The following is an 18,001-nucleotide window of genomic DNA, read 5'->3' as shown; positions in this document are numbered from 1 at the left end:
TGTGGCATGAAGAGGAGAGTTGGAGGACAGGAGTATAGGCGGCTGAAGGAGGAGACTGGTGTACTGTGGGGATTGATAGACCTGCTGGGTCGCGGTCCCTGTTGTTGTGAAACTATCCCTCATCTTCTGACCTGACCCTGTCAAGACGTGGACTCTGGAAAATCCCTACGGCAGAGGTTTCCGGTGGGAATCCTATGTGGAGTCTGAAGGCGAGGACAGTAAGGCACCGCCAGGTGAGGGTGATCGGGGCTGCCCCCTAGACCAGGGCAGGGCCTGAGTGGTAGGGAAGGAAGGAAATCCCTGCTCTTGCCAATCACCGGTGTCCGGTTTGACTGAACTCGTGGCTCAGAAAAAGTGTCCCGCCTAAATCCGGCACTTCGGATTAGAGTTTATCAAGAGGTTACTTGCCCCAGAATTGGATCATCTGCCAGCGAGGCGCCGCAGCTCCCTGCCGGGAGTGGTGTCTCGAGCGCTGCGCAGGCCCAGTGTGGTGTAGAGCAGTACCATTAAGGAGGAGCACCGTCGCGAGGCCGCGCATGCTTGATGCCGGCTTGGGTGGCTCCTGAGGCGCGGAAGTGTCCTGTATGCCGCGCAGGTGCAGAGGAGTGCTGAAAGACCTCTCGGCTTGGTAGAGGAGCGGAGCTGAGTAGGTCGGGGGCCGAGCAGGCCGTGTGAGAGGAACGGGCAAAAAGGGAGGAGCGCCGAAGTTCCAGTGTGCCTACCAAGAGGTCCGATCGCTAACTAAGTAAGCGTCCCGCTTTGGTGAAGCCCCAAAGCTGGACGAATTTCCTTAACACCGGCAGGGTTCTTGGGAAGTGGTGAAGCAGAGACCCTGAAGCTCGAACTAGGCAACGAGGTGAATTCTAGACTTCCTGTCTCCTGACTGGGACAAGACGAGTCTTGATTGTAGTAAAAGAGTCCTGAATTCCCGTTTCATTAACGCTGTAGGGATCCTGCCTGCGTTTAATGGCTGTGTGTTCTCTTATATGACCGGAGCAGTTGGGAAAAGGTTACTGGCACTGTCCATGCCGCAGATCCGGCCTATGAGTTAATGTTAGCAGGAATTCATCAACTGACAGAGGGAGTAGGTAATACCTTGATATAGGTTCTCCAGAGTGAAAAGAGAATTGTGGTGATATGTTTAAAGCTAAAGCAGTCATAGTATGAGATAGCCACTGGTATGAGTTAGGTTTAGCCTGCCTGTCTCCAGTTTTCTTCCATTGAACTGTGTGATAACATAATCAAAGGAATCAACTGTAGAAACTCTGGTTATTACCTTCAAACTGTCTGTTTAAAATGCCTATGTTTTACTGAGGGAACTGAATAGGCTGGTTTCCTCAAACCACTGCCCACTCTTCATTCTCTGTGTAGAACTGTTAGAAATCTGGTGGGTAAAGTTTAGTGCTGAACTCGTATGTAATTGATAAAGGGAATATGATATGACTTTGAAATGTGATAACAAACTCTAAAAGTGAAAAGGAACATAAGGGGAAATAATGGTGTGAAAAAGAAAGAGTGAATCAAACTATTTTTATAAACCAGTCCATATTTTTCCACAAATTTGGTGTAGTGTCGTTTTTGTGTGGAAGTACATTGAGTTACTGCTGGGTGGTGCGCAAACTTTACACAAGTGCTTCTAGGATCTGACTGTCTTACCCCAGGCCAGGCTACCCTATGTGACTTGGTAACACTAGGTCCAACAAGGCCCTACTACATACCAGTCCCTACCATTTTCCCAAATTTGGTGGAATTCCATTGAGCCATTTGAGCTGTAGCCCTGTCTAAATATCCTGAGGTAAATTACATGACAAAAACACATATGAAGTGTTAGGATTTACAACCAATTAAAATGTTACTTTTATTTTCTACTTTTTTTTCCTGACATTTGATTGGTTATGTACATGAATATAAATGAAAAATGAGAGGGAAACACGGCCATTTTGACTACACCTACCTGAGGTACATCTTGAAAAAAAATTCTCCATTTATCTTCATCACCTTTTAATAAGGTAAGTTGTTAATTTGTAAGGGGCACTTTAAGTTAATTTGTAAAAACGTTTTCTGATAGTTATTTACTGTCCCTCTGTTATAGTTGTAGATTGAGATAGGCTTCTCTGTTATAGTTATGGATCGAGTTAGGCTTCTCTGGTATAATTATGAAATTACTTAGGCTTCTTCACATACACTTTTTTGATATTTCTACTTCCTGCCTGATACCATACACTGCCCAAAGATAACTTCACTGTTAAAAACTCAGAAGTACCTGTCTAAACGTAAACCCAACACTGCCCTAACTGTACTGATATACTTATTTTTAATGCAATTTACAGCAAGAAAATGGAAGGAGAAGCAAATACTTCTTTCGAAATAGTTCTTCAAAACAATCCTGAGGAAGACTTTGACTTTATGGATCAGTCTCTAGACGAAGAGTTAGTTAATTGTGTGGAAGAAATGGAATCATGGACTGAAAATGAGGACATTCCTGCCGATATAATGTTGGAAGTGTTATTAAATTTTGAAAAATCAGAGCAATACATTTTTATTTAATAATTAAAAATTGTTCGAGACATTATTCATTTTTATATGTAATTCATGAAATAGTACCAACATGAATATAATATAAAGTGAGACTTACAGTATACTGTCCAACTTTTTTGTGTTACATAGTAATTTTGCTCATAGTTACTACCTTTCTCCCACTATATTATCTACAATGTGTATTTGACATCTCTTTTTCATCTCCTGCCTCCATGTTGTTTCTGCTTTCCTGACAGACTATGGTATAGATTCCATATACCACAATAACTTCTGTAACAACATGCAAATTATCTACAGAGGAGACGGTGTACATTGAATTTAAGACTCCAATTAGAGGTTCTCTGTGCCATTCATGGTTGCAGTGGCTGGAGTACATACCTTTTGCTCTGCTAAAGAAATATTGGTGTGTGTGTCTGACACTGTTCTCAATCTCCTAAAGCATTTGTAAAGGTGAGTAATGATTCATTTAATATAGATAGAGAGTTGTATACTCTATGGAGAAGATTTGAAAGCAAATTGTGGTTTTTTAATGTTGCTTTGTGTCATGCTTTTTGATAATGCTTGGTAAAAAGTTTTTACTGCAAAGAGGAATTGTATTTTGTAAAATTGTGAAGTTTCAGTAGTGACATGGAATGCTTGTACATAGGAGCTGTGCTGTGTTTCTTAAATGTGATGTCAAAAACGATTTTGGGGAAAATGAATGGCTTTTACATTTTTTAGAAGGAATAAATAATGTCTGCATGCTTAAAGAAATAAATTTGACCGTTTCACAATGATGTTACCTGTGTTAACTCAGTGTAGGAAGCACATTGAGTTTCTTTGCATAGAGGAATTGTATTTTGTAAAATTGTGAAGTTTCAGTAGTGACATGGAATTCTTGTACATAGGACCTGTGCTGTGTTTCTTAAATGTGATGTCAAAAACGATCTTGGGGAAAATGAATGGCTTTTACATTTTTAGAAGGAATAAATAGTGTCTGCATGCTGAAAGAAATACATTTGACCCTTTCACAATGATGTTACCTGTGTTAACTCAGTGTAGGAAGCACATTGAGTTTCTTTGCATAGAGGAATTGTATTTTGTAAAATTGGGAAGTTTTAGTAGTGACATGGAATGCTTGTACATAGGACCTGTGCTGTGTTTCTTAAATGTGATGTCAAAAACGATTTTGGGGAAAATGAATGGCTTTTACATTTTTGAGAAGGAATAAATAGTGTCTGCATGCTTAAAGAAATAAATTTGACCCTTTCACAATGATGTTACTTGTGTTAACTCAGAGTAGGAAGCACATTGAGTTTCTTTGCTGTTGGTTTGTGTCATGTTTTTTGAGAATGGTTGAATTTCAGTAGTGAAATTGAATGCTTGTACATAGGACCTGTGCTGTGTTTCTTAAATGTGATGTGAAAAACGATTTGGGGGAAAATTAATGGCTTTTACATTTTTGAGAAGGAATAAATAGTGTCTGCATGATTAAAGAAATACATTTGAACCTTTTACAATGATGTCACCTGTGTTACCTCATACTAGGAAGCACATTGAGCTTCTTTGCAATTAGTTTGTGTGATGTTTTTTGATAATTCTTGGTATGAATATTTGCAAGATAGGGGATTTGTATTTTGTGAAATTGTGAAGTTTCAGTAGTGACATGGAATGCTTGTAAATAGGACCTGTGCTGTGTTTCTTAAATGTGATGTGAAAAACGATTTTGGGGAAAATGACTGGCTTTTACATTTTTGAGAAGGAATAAATAGTGTCTGCATGATTAAAGAAATATATTTCAACCTTTCACAATAATGTCACCTGTGTTACCTCAGATTAGGAAGTAGATTGTGCAGATGAGGTGAGGCATGTCCAGAGGGACAGAGGAGGTGAGGCCTGTGTTCAAGACTGTAGTGGGAGAGAGGCCTTTCATGGGGAGCGTAGGTGGTGAGGCCAGTGTCTAAGAGTGCAGTGGACTAGGCTTCATGAAGCCTATCCCCCACTGCACTCTTAGACACAGGTCTCACCTTCTTTGTACCCGTGGACAGACCTCTCTTCCACTACACTCTTCAATACAGGCCTCACCTCTTCTGCACCCCTAGACAATCCTCACCTCATCTGCAACCCTGAATAGACTTCAACTAATCTGCATCCTTAGACAGGCCTCAGCTTATTTACACCCTTGGACATGCGTCACCTCATCTGCACCCAGTTACCATCAATTATACTCAATACATTGAGGCCTGTCCAGAGGACACAGATGAGGTAAGGCTTGTCCAAGGGTCAGAGGAGGTCAGTCCTCTCCACTGTACTCATGGACACTGAATGCTTGTACATAGGATCTGCACTGTGTGTCTAAAATGTTATTTAAAAAAACTATTTTGGTGCAAAGCAATGACTTTTAGATTTTTGAGAAGGAATAAATAGTGTCTGCATGATTAAATAAATATATTTCAACCTTTCACAATAATGTCACCTGTGTTACCTCAGATTAGGAAGTAGATTGTGCATGAGGTGAGGCATGTCCAGAGGGACAGAGGAGGTGAGGTCTGTGTTCAAGACTAGTGGGAGAGAGGCCTTTCCTGGGGAGCATAGGTGGTGAGGCCTGTGTCTAAGAGTGCAGTGGACTAGACTTCATGAAGCCTATCCCCCACTGCAGTCTTAGACACAGGCCTCACCTTCTTTGTACCCCTGGACAGACCTCTCTTCCACTACACTCTTCAATACAGGCCTCACCTCCTCTGCACCCCTGGACAATCCTCACCTCATCTGCAACCCTGAATAGACTTCAACTAATCTGCATCCTTAGATGGGCCTCAGCTTATGTACACCCTTGGACATGCGTCACCTCAGCTGCACCCAGTTACCATCAATTATACTCAATACATTGAGGCCTGTCCAGAGGACACAGATGAGGTAAGGCTTGTCCAAGGGTTAGAGGAGGTCAGTCCTCTCCACTGTACTCATGGACACTGAATGCTTGTACATAGGACCTGCACTGTGTGTCTAAAATGTTATTTAAAAAACGATTTTGGGGCAAATCACTGACTTTTAGATTTTTGAGAAGGAATAAATAGTGTCTGCATGCTTAAATAAATATATTTCAACTTTTCACAATGATGTCACCTGTGTTATGTCAGATTAGGAAGTAGATTGTGCAGATGAGATGAGGCATGTCCAGAGGTACAGAGGGGGTGAGGCCTGTGTTCAAGACTGTAGTGGGAGAGAGGCCTTTCCTGGGAAGCATAGGTGGTGAAGCCTGTGTGTAAGAGTGCAGTGGACTAGACTTCATGAAGCCTATCCCCCACTGCAGTCTTAGACACAGGCCTCACCTTCTTTGTACCCCTGGACAGACCTCTCTTCCACTACACTCTTCAATACAGGCCTCACCTCCTCTGCACCCCTGGACAATCGTCACCTCATCTGCAACCCTGAATAGACCGTTTGCTTTTTGTCATTGCTTTGTTGTTTGGTAATAGTGGTCTATAATGTGCTATTTTTTTCTTTACCACAGATTGAAATCAAGATTTCAAGAGTAAGGAAATATGCCCTCAAGGCAGAGGAGAAGGAAAGATGATAAGCGGAAAAAATCAAAAACAGTAACGGAATTACAGCACTCCTCTACAACAAATACTTCAAAAAACAGGGAAAAAGCTCCTGGTAAGACAACTAAATCTTTCTTACGGAACATATGTAGATCAAAAAAAATGTTGGACAGAATATAGAAAAAGAGAAGGAGAGAGCAAATTTGAAAAGGAAGGAGAGGCCCTCAAAAAATTTTACTACTGGAGCAGGAGAGAATAATATGTATAGGAATAGAAGGCAAAACCAATTTAGGGACATTCGTAAACGAATGTTTCACAATAGGGTGGTTTTAAATTTGTTAAAAAACATTAGGAAAGGTAAACAGAGAGCTGCTTTATATAAGAAAAAGAAAAGTGTAGAGAAGATTGTTGATCAGGCTTTTGAAGTTAAGAAAAAATTATTTATTTTAATAATCAATAGAATTAGGACACTTAACAAGACAATTGATGTTTTCAAATCAAACAGTAGATGGAAAAGAGTAATTAATCGGACAAATTTTTGTAAAGTTTTTTCAGGAGAATGGATGCACAGTTCAAGTTGTGAGCCATTTTTTAATGAGGAGAATTACTTCCAGGAGAATGATTTAGTGCATGCAGTTGACACCAGTGGTCAAGCATATGAGGTGAAAGACGGTTGTCCGATTGAAAAAGAGAAACGTGCCTAGAGAACCAGAAGAGGTGTTAACTGATGAAGTTTTAGGGAGACGTACTAAGGGTCCAGTGTACACTTGGAAGTGTAGTAGTATTTGTAGTGTGCGACAGGAATCAATCGATTTGTTTCGTAATTTCTTACGTACATATAGTAAGAAAAGTCTAAAACAGAAAATGAAGATGTTGCAAGACGTAGATCCTTGCAGAGTGAGAGAAAACACAGGTTTGCAAGGGCATTCACTGGCTTGTCGTTCTAGAGAAGTCTGTCAGAGTGTTTTTCATCATTTTAGCATGTTTATTAAGGGCTGATTTTCAGAAAATAACGACCAGAGTTGCGGAGGTCGAATAGGTTGCTAAAACTTTGACGATGGACTCAGCAGCACTGAAGAAGACGGTGTCAAGGCTCGAATCCGAAAATAAGTTACTGATGGACAAGCTGGATGACCAGGAAGGACGCTCGCGCAGAAACAACGTCCGGATTATTGGAATTCCGGAGAGTGAAGGCGCTCCTGCCATGGATCTCTACGTGGAGGAACTTATCAAGACCAGGCTGCAACCGAGGGCCTCTCCAACTTCTTCTCCATAGAACAGGCGCATAGAGTCCCGGGTGGAAGGCCTAAACCGGGAGCGCCCCCCAGACCAGTGCTCGCACGGCTGTTCAATTTCCGTGACCAGGATGCAATATTACAAGCTGCGAGGATATATAACCCAATCCGCATTTTGAATTCAGTGGTATCCTTCTTCCCTGACTACACGGCAGCAGTCTCATGAAGTCGACGGTCCTTCCTAGAAGTTAAAAAAGCACTGCGGGCTAAGGAACTGCCTTATTCGATGATATTCCCAGCAAAGCTCAGAGTTGTAGCCGATGGGAAAACTTGGTTTTTCGAGACCCCTGAGGAGGCCCATGACTGGCTTGAAGGTTGGCGGAGAGCAGATGGACCACGTCGCGGACGTAGAGGCCGTTGCAATCCAGACGAAAGCGGGATCGAGAGCAGCCAAGACCAACTCGGCGCTGGCGGGGACGACGAACAGCGGCCTGACACGGAGAACCTCGGACAAGGCTAAAACGTGACCACAGGAATCTGGCTCATCGTGAGACTTCCACTCACAAACAAGATGGTGGCTGCTCCGGCTTTGGACACTGGGCCACGGTGGGCTCTGGAAGGAAGGGAGGGTCTGCATTTCCCCTTGGACTTCCTACCCCCTTCACGCAAGTACAATGTTTCGGGTGGGAATGAAGCACTCTGCTGAGTTGGGGTGGCGGGCAGTTCAGAGTCCATCGGACAGGGAGGCAGGGTGGGAGGGTGGGATGGGGAGTTGGGGAACATGGGTTCTGAGTTTCTTCTTTTTAGTTTGCAATGGCACTGGCACAATGAGGGAAAACACCCTACCTAACAGGCTTTCCCATGGCATGGTTGGAATGCGGCTCCTGCCCACTAGTTACCACTTATATGGCGACACGCACTATGACAGATCATACCCGAGACAAGGCCCCTGAGGCCAGGGTGACCCCCTCACACTCCTTACCTGGAATGTACACGGATTGGGAGACAAAATCAAGAGAGGTTTGGTGCTACAGGCTTTGAAACGTCAAGCTCCCACTTTAGTGCTTCTGCAAGAAACACACCTCACAGGCACGGCATGTAAGGCACTAGATAGATGGGGGTACAAGATGGTAGTGCACTCTGAGTTCTCGACGGGTTCAAGTGGAACAGGTATCCTGGTGCGAAAAAACTCTTTCTTCATAGTACTCCAGAGTAGTAGGGATGATCAGGGTAGATTTGCAGCACTACAGGGATAATGGGAGGGTAAAATTATTAATGTAGTATCAGTGTACATTCCCCCGGCGCTCCATGCAGTGGCACTACCAGCCCTTGGTGAATTTTTGCTTACTCTGCCGGAGGGTGACCTGGTTATGGGGGGGATTTTAATGCTACAATGGATGCAAGCCTCGACAGATATCCAGAGAGGGGGCAGACAGCGGGAGTCTCCCGCTTGCAGAGTCTCACGGAGGCACTGGGGCTGGTGGATGTGTGGCCCCTCAGAATTTTTCACAATTATTTTATTAAATTGCCAATGTTTAAATGTATTTAGACTTATTTAAACATTGCAGTTAAGTTCTATTTTGATTTTAAAAATGCAATCAAATACATGATTGCCAAAAATACTGGTCAGGCACACTGTACTAACACATACAAGTATCCACAGTGGGATTATTAGAAGTGGGGTGGGGGTTTTGAAGAATTTTGGGAGTCCCTTCCCTTTTGAAACATATTTCCAGCTAGGATATAAATAACAAAAGATTTTAGTGATGGTCCATTACAGAGACGGATTGCTGAAGCTCATTCTTTTCAGCTTAAAACAAAGCACTGTTATCAGCATAATGCTTCTTTTGGGTAGAGCCTGGCGCCCTCCCTGGGATCACTTGGGCCCCCGTCAGTTTGAAGACCCCTGGTGTGATGGGGTTTAATGGGGGGGGGATACCCAGTAAATGCTCAGATACAGATTTTTTTTTTGTTAGAATTCTGTTTTATTGTTCAAGAAAGAACCAAAGGAAGGGTCGGCATGTACACAGCGCATCGCCTACAACCCTTTATAGGGCCGGCCGCATAGTTTAAAAAAGACGGATAGAGCATAAGTCTTTGATTTGCAATGCAGATGTTACATAGCAAGTCACCTACAACCCATGATAGGCCGGCCGCTTGGTACAAAAGACACCGCTTATGAGTGCAACATGAAGGAGTCTCTAGGGCGAAAGGGCAAAAAGTGACCCAAATTCAACATGAACAAGAATAAAAAGAAAAACTGAAAGAAAGAAAAAAAACAGGTTAGTAAGCATGAAGATTTAGAGATGGAAAAGGTAGAAAGAAAAAGGAATGGCACAGGGGCCGAAGGGTAAAGGTAGAAAGGCCAGAGGGGGAGACCATATGGAGTCTGATGTCCGAGAGTAATATACCAAAGGTAATGGTGAGAAGTAGGGTGGCGGGGGTAAAGACGTGGGGTGGTGAGGACGCCATCTTGAGTGTACCGTGGAGTGCAGGAGGAGGACCAGATTAATTAGGTAGAGAGTCTGTCTGGCTCAGGTGGGCACACAGCGTCCTCAAAGAAGAGCAGGGCCCTGAGCTTCAGGGCTAGAAGATGTGTATTCCATTTTGCAAAAGTGGGTGACCAATGGCTGCCATATTTTGGTGAAATTTGTGTCGCGTGAACCAAACATTATTGGGCAGGGTCTACGCTCTTTTCCAGTATAACGTAATGAGTTGTTTAGCGGCGCCTAGCATGTGGAGGGAAATATGCCAATCGCTGCGGGTGAGTGCGCCCAGGTTTAAGGCCTAAAAGAAGTGTAACTGGAGTTTCAGGCAGGGGGAAGCCAAGCACCACTTTGATATGACTAAGTACCTCTTTCCAAGAGTGGACAGGGCCACCAGATATGAATAAAATCGCCCGGGGGGCTCGAGCATCTCCAGCACAAGGGGGAGGAAGCAGGGAACATCCTGTGCAAGCGAAGTGGGGTGTAGTACCAGTGCATCATGATCTTATAGGCAGTCTCCCGTTGAGAGACGCTAAGGTGCACCTTCGGGATATCCTGCCACAGGTGGCTCCGAAGGGCTGGAGTGATGTCAGAGGAGGATGTCGATTGCCAGCGACGCTGGTATGGATGAGGAGTTACGAGTGGAGGATGTTGTAGGATCTGGTAGATCTGGGAGATAAGCCCCCTAGAGTTGTCGAAGAAGCGTACCAGGCGCTCAAAAGGGGTGAACGCTCGGGTGGCAGCCTGCGTTAAGGAAGACGTTGATATCCAGTGACGTAATTGAATGTATTGGAGTCTGGCTCCCTCCGAGAGTTTGAACTCCTCCTTACATTAAGCAAAAGATTTGAACAAATCGCCTATACGCCTATAAACAAATCTCGAATCATTCTGCACCCACTCTCCAGCCAGTCAGAATATCCTGCGGATTAACAGCCAGCGGAAAAAGCTAATTTCCTGCTATAGGGGTATGGGGGGACGGAACGGTAGTGAGCCTCTTGGAGACGGCCTTTTTGTCCCAGACTTCAAGCACCGTCTTGGTGGGAAGAGCAATGTAGGCACTACGAGAGCGAGAGATCCGGGGGTGCCAAGGAAGGTCCCAAATGGTTCACCCAGTCCATATGGAACCAGACTTTTTTGCTCTCCCACGCCATCCATTCAGAGATGAAGCGAAGATGGGAGGACCAGATGTAGTCTAATAAGTTGGGACATGCAAGCCCACTCCTGTCTCGTGGGAGCATAAGAATTTTGTTGGTCGGCGTCCGCCCCAGATGAAGTTAGTAATATCGCGCTGAAGACTTTGGATCTGGTGTTGTGGAATGGGAGTGGGCAGACATTGAAATAAATATAAGATTTTTGGAGGCACCGACATTTTAATGGCGTTCAGGTGACCCAGCCAGAAGAGGTTAAGTGGCTTCCAAACTCATAAGTCCTCCAAAACCGACCTCCTGCAATTTCGCCAGTTGATTTGGGACAATGTATCTAATGTGGGAGTTAGGTGGAGCCCTAGGTACCGAATGGAGCTATTAGCCCATTGGTATGGGACGAGGGTTTGAAGCGTGTCTCTTCTCATGGGATCGTAAGATTCAGAGCCCAGGACTTCTCATGGTTAATCTTGATTCCAGATGCCAATTCAAAGGACCGCAACAAAGAGAGGAGCGCCGGAAGCGAGATGTGCGGGCGAGACAGCGTGAGGATCAAGTCATCTGCAAAAAGAGCCACTTTGTGTTGTTGGCCTCCGAGGGGGATGCCATTGACGTCGGGAGCTTGACGAATCATCATGGCCAGGGGTTCCACCACACGAGCGAACAACAGTGGGGAAAGGGGGCACCCTTGCCTCGTGCCTCTGAATATGGCAATGGGATTCGTGAGTTGACCATTAACGTGCACTTGGGTTTGTGGAGAGATATAGGGGGCCATGATCCGGGCGATCATGAGCGAGCCCAACCCAATTTTGTGCAGCACAGCCCGAAGGAAGGTCCAGTCCACGCGGTTGAACGCTTGTTACGCATTGAGTGATAATAAACATGCAGGTATGTCCAGTGATGGGCCTTCCCTACGAGGTGCGCAACACGACGCATATTGTCCGCACCCCAACGATGTTGGATAAAGCCGACCTGATCAGGCTCGATAAGGCCGGGTAGATGGGGGTCTAGCCGCTTAGCCAACATTTTAGTATATATTTTAAGGTCAGTGTTTAAGAGGGCTATGGGATGAAACGAAGAGCAGAAAGTGGGATCCTTGCCCGGCTTAGGAATGAGGGCAATCTCCACCAACCCCATAGAGGGGTACGGGCCAGTAGCATGGGTAAATGTGTTAAACAGACGCAGTAAGTAGGGCTATAGCTGTAGCAGGAAGAGGCGATAGAAGGACAGGGGGAGACCATCCGGGGCCAGTGATTTCCCAAGCGGGAGGTCCTTCAGAGCGCTCGAGAGCTCCTCTTGGGTAAGGGGTTCCTCCAGCTGCTGAATGTGGTATTGATTGATCGGCCTCCAGGGGCAGTTGTCCAAGAGGGCTTGCACCCTGCCCGGGGGCGGCTTGTCCTCTGCATAAAGTGCAGAGTAATACGCATGGAAAGCGTCCTGCTTAGCCGCCTCAGTAGTGGCCTGTGTGCTCTCACTAGTCAGGACATTAGCTATGTGCGCCTTGGAAGCACGCACTCGCAGACGTCGAGGCAGGACCAAACCAACCTTGTCCCCCCCGGAAGTAGCACTGCTTTAGTGCCAAGAGAGCCCGTTCTGCTTTGTTAGTACAAAGGGAGCGCAGTTGGCCTTGGAGGTTTGCCAGGCGTCGATTGTGCATGAGCGAGGGGCGTTCCTGGTCCTGTCTCTCCAGGGCCTTAATGTCCTTAGCGAGGTTGTTTTCCAGGAGGCGCGCTTCCCGCGCCCGTGCAATTGCAAGGGATGTGATATTGACGCGGATCGTGGCCTTGAATCCATCCCATACTATCGGGAAGGGGGTTTCAGGGATGTCATTAGTTTCAAAATAGGACTCAATGGCAGTTCGCAAGCTCGCCACATCTACCGGGTCTCGAAGGATATGCGGAGGTAGGCACCAACGGGGGGCCCGCGGTGCACCGGCCGCCGGGTCCCTCAAGAGGAGCTCAAGATGGGCATGGTCAGAGACAGAAATGTCTGACATGGAGGCTGAAAGCGACTAGCCAATCAGGGCATGGGAAATAAAAATATGGTTGATACGCGAATATGATCGGTGCATATGGGAGTAATAAGAATAATCGCGTGTGTCCGGGGAGTGATAGCGCCAGGACTCTATCAAGCCAAGATCCGTTATCCTTCTCCTGAGAGCTGAAGACATAGTCCCTGTCCCATGGAATGAGATGTCACTATGAAACAGTGCGGCGTCCCACACCATGGTGAGGTCTCCTCCTATGATCAACGAAGGATCCGCCTGTGGTATATGGTCCAGCAGGAGGGCCCGGAGGTATGAATCCTGCACCTGGTGAGGTGCATAGATATTGCATAAAGTGAAGGAGTGGTGTCCAATCTTGATCCCCACTCTAATAAAGCGACGATTGCAGCTACAGAATACCTTGGATTCCCCCTGCCTGATACCAGGTCTACAGAGTATCGCCACACCTGCTGTCTTGGAGGGGGCCGCAGCCCAGAATTGAAGAGGATAGCGAGGGTGGGCCATGCGCTGGGTGTCAGCCTTTAGCAAATGACTCTCCTGCAGGAGAATAATGTCTGGGTTTTGCTGCAATAAGTAGCGCCATATCTGACGTCGTTTGTTGGCAGAGTTCAGTCCCTTGACGTTGAAGGACAGGATCTTCAGGCAAGGGGCAGCAGCCATGGTGATATCAGGGCCTGGGGGGGTCTGCTACGCCAGTGTGAGAAACGGGGGATTGCAATAGGAGGGAGGGGTAGGAGGTAGTCGCTCTCACGGAGAGGAGGGGAGTGTTGTGGGAGGCACCCTCACCGGCCAAAAAGGAAGGAAGAGAGAAATAAAGGGGAAAGGGAGGAAGAAGAGAATAAGAGGTTGTAAGACAAGAAATACAACATTTGCCAACAGGGCCATAGTATCCTGTTCTAGTCCAGGGATACTCGCAGCCCAAGGTCACAGGTCATCCCGGAGAAGTCACTCTCCCGGGAGCAGGGTGGGGCGGGTCCGTCAGGTCCAAAGCGTGATAGATAGAGAGGCGACCCCACGCTACCATCCCAGGAAATGTGGAGCTGGGGGATCAACAGGTACAGAGCAGAACATCGGCTTAGGAGGACCAGGCAGCAGGTGTGAGCAGTGCATCATAATAAAGCAGGTAGAAATGCTTGAATATGCTGTCAAGGCGTAGGAGGACGAGAGCTAGCCGAGGATTGGCTCTTCTCCATGGAGCGGATGTGCTGTATGATGTTCTACTTAGTTTGGGAGGCAGATTGTTCCCCTGGGGGCGAGATTCTCTGAAAGCCCCAGACCCTGGTCCAAGATGGCTTTGCATTCTCCTGAGCATGGGAGGGAAGGCGCGTGGGGCTCGACGGCGGTGTGAGAGATAGATGAAACAGTTGTGCTGCTTCCTGGAGAGATTACACCGACCAGCGCTGGGTCTCCCATTGAAAAAGGAGAGCAAAGGGGTGGCCCCATTGATATCGGATATTCAGACTCCTCAGCTTGTCTGTGACTTGTTTTAAGTCTTGGCGTCTGCACAACGTGGTGGGGGCCAGGTCTTGGAAGATCTGTATGGTTGCACGTTTGTAAGTAAGCTCCGGCTTGGCACGTGTCGCTTTGAGAATGGCTTCCTTCTCTGTAACGTGAAAAACAATAAATATCAGGAGGTCAGTTGGACGTGCATATACTGTCTATAATGATATGTTTGATTAGGGAGCAGTCACCAAGTCCATTGATATTGATACCTAGTGACCATCAAATGATTCCCATCAGATACCCAACCTGTGCCGCCCTACATCATTTGGGATCCTTCAACCGAAGGTAGTGATGTTATACCACATCAGGATTAGGTGAACTGCCACCCAATCGAACGGAAGGGATCTCCAATAAAGGGAATTATTTGGTATGGCATAAGGAAGGTAAATGACTAGCAGTGCAAGAAAAAATGAATTTAATGATAGTGCATTGAAAGTGAGTGATCTAAAATGGGTTATGAATATGGAAGAATGTATTTTAATAATATCCAATCCACACCCAATGATAAAAGACAGTGCAAAGTAGTGTTAAACAAATAACTACCCAGATCGTATAACGGTCAACATGTTTCTGCGGTACAATGGAGTCTCGAGATCTCCTCCTGCTTCATCAGGACCTCAGTCAATTGCTACTGCATCAGTGTTTATAAATCAAAAAGTGAAAAAATGTCACCTGAAATTCGCCTGTTCAAGAAATCACGAATATCACAGTGGCAGGCAGGGCGCACATAGAATAAAAAACAATTTATCATTAGCGACAGTTTGCAAAACCACATAATTTATGTGTACAGTTTGAAATAGCCAATCATTTCATTGATCACAGAGTCTCATGTAGTAGACTACTTAAATTAGATGCCATCATGTTAGCAATTTGTTTAAAAGAAACTAATTAGCTTCACTCACCCAAATTGTGGGGAATAAACACCCCACCTCACCTGGCTACAGCGCAGGTATAGATGGAGCACCGCTCTAAAGGAGGGAGGGAAAGAGGAAATAAAAAGGAAGAATACAATAACTGTATGGACAGCATCCAGTATTAGTAAAACACGGAATTATTAGAGTGGCTTATTTTGAAAGTAATGCATACTCCACCGGCTACAAATGTGGCCTGTGAATTGCAATTCTCAAGGAGATAGCATTTCTCAAAGTAATAACATGAGCCCACACAATGGCTTGATCATTACGCCGAAGTCGAATGCATGTTACGTCTACCAACCTACTTCTGTAACTATTACCACTCATCGCCTCAAATGGAGCCACACAAAGACGTGACCAAACACGTGACCAAACAGTCCATACACTTGTGATTACTGACGATTTTTTTAGTCCACAAACCCTCGCTTGCTTAGCGTTAGGAATAGACAATCAATCATATGAGGGAGACCGCGTCCGAGAGCAGCAATCCGCTCTACTTGTCAATCCTGCGCAGTACAGTGTGGAACGTGTGTAATGTGTGCCGAAATAATTAAATCACTATTTCATGAAATCAACTGGCCCTCTCCCCTGCCCTGCTTACCTGTCCGTCGGTACTCCGGACATCCGTCTAGGCTGTCATGGAGGGAGGCACCCGACCGGACAGGAAGCAGGCTTTTGTTATTCCTGGGGCGTGATGGAGTCGCGCTTGGATGACGCTATTGCGTCGGCATACGTGGCGCTTGTTAGAGTAGTAGGGAATTGTAGTTCTTACGAGGTATTAAGTACAATAACTTCGACCTGGTATGATGTTCTACATCTAAGTGTCCGAAGTATACCCTCATTTTAATTAATCAATCACATGTCTGGGTACAGAGGTACTGATAATGGAAATAACATAACAAACAGTTATGACATCGCATTATCGATGTCCATGTCCATATGTCTATAGAACAAAGGAAAACAGCGCAGAGCAGTCCATGTAGTCGATCAGATAGACTGCCACATAAGTGTGTGATCGGTATGTCTAGGGCGCTCTGTCAATAAGGAATGTGACGATTTTAAGTGACGATTTCGTGGCCACTGGCATGTCATGATGTGTTAGTGACAGAATACTGTAGGAAGTGTGACCTTCAGTTTCAACGGCCACTACTACAGAATAAGGCTACATGCATGCTATATTAGTAACCGCTTGTGTCAGTCTCAGCGGCCACTAATGCAAAGTATTTGCATCTGTATAGGTGTAAGTTGCCTATAGATTGGGCAATAAGATTCCCTATCGACAGTTCATGTCTTACATAGAGGGGGAATTACAATGTTGTCCACTTGGATGACACCTAGAAGATTACGTATAGTAATGGGGGGTTATTACATTGACATCCACGGAATATCATCGTTCAATCCTGATTTATGGGTCTGTAATTTATACACCCACCTTTGTTCCCGTTTAAAGAGGAACATGCTTATGTCGGCAATGTGCACTGGGATGGTAGGTTGTTCTAAAACAGTCCACCTTATATCTGTAGGTAGGTGCTGTGCCGCTAAAAAATGACTGGTGAGTTTGGTGGACAATTTGTTGCACCGTATGGAACTCTTGTGTTCTGATATTCGCAGCTTTACTTTGCGAGTTGTCATGCCGACGTACATCTTGTTACACGGACACTTGATAAGATAGATCAAGTTGGCACTGTTGCAATTGGTGAACTTGCGTTGTTCCCAAGCTCGCTCTAACCCAATATCAATTGTTAATGTTTTAGATGTCTGGGGACAAGCTGCACATTGTCCACATGGATAGTGTCCTGTTACTGCAGGCATATCCCACAGAGTACCCACAACTCTCGGTCCCTCCTTCTTAGGTCTTGTGTGGACAAGTTTGTCCTTTAGATTTTGTGCTCTTTTATATGCAAAGAGCGGAAGAGGCAAAGTGTCTTGTCCAGTATTGAGAATGCCCCAATGTCTCTTCACAATCTTAGTAATTTGATTGGACAAAGTGCCAAACGTGCTCACGCATGTCATACGTTCGGTCTTGGGCTTTGGAGGCAAGATTTTAAGCAAGCTGGCCCGGTTGTTATTGGCAGCTCTTTTCTTGGACAGTTGAATCAATCTTTTTGGATATTCTTTGTGTACCAAATCTCTGGAAAGACATTGGGCGTGTGTTTCAAAAGATACACGGTTGGAGCAGTTCCTCTGTATACGCAAAAATTGTCCATATGGCAAATTGTCCCGTAGGGACTTCGGGTGGCAACTGTTGTAATTAAGCAAGGAATTGCGTGCCATCGGTTTGCGATAGAGTTCTGAGGCTAAACCAGTAGGAGTTGCATGGATCAGCAAATCCAAAAATGCCAATTTCTGGGTATCGAATTCCATGGGGAACTTCAAAAATCGATTCCTTTGATTAAGCCATTCATGGAACTCTTTAAGCTGTGTTGAACTACCACGCCACACGACAAAAATGTCGTCAATGTAGCGCTTCCAAGTCCGCAGACACCCTAGATGGGGATTGGTGTCTGCGAACACATGTTCCTGCTCGAAGTGATGCACGTACAGATTAGCGAGACTCGGGGCAAAAACGCTGCCCATACTGGTCCCGCTAATCTGCAAGTAAAGACTTTCCTCGAAGCCGAAAAAATTCTCAGTCATAGCCAGCGTGGCTAGAG

The sequence above is a fragment of the Lissotriton helveticus genome, chromosome 4_1, assembly GCF_964261635.1.
Source record: "Lissotriton helveticus chromosome 4_1, aLisHel1.1, whole genome shotgun sequence".
NCBI lineage: Eukaryota > Metazoa > Chordata > Amphibia > Caudata > Salamandridae > Lissotriton > Lissotriton helveticus.
The sequence above is the reverse complement of the archived record's forward strand: the minus strand, read 5'-3'. Positions refer to the sequence as shown.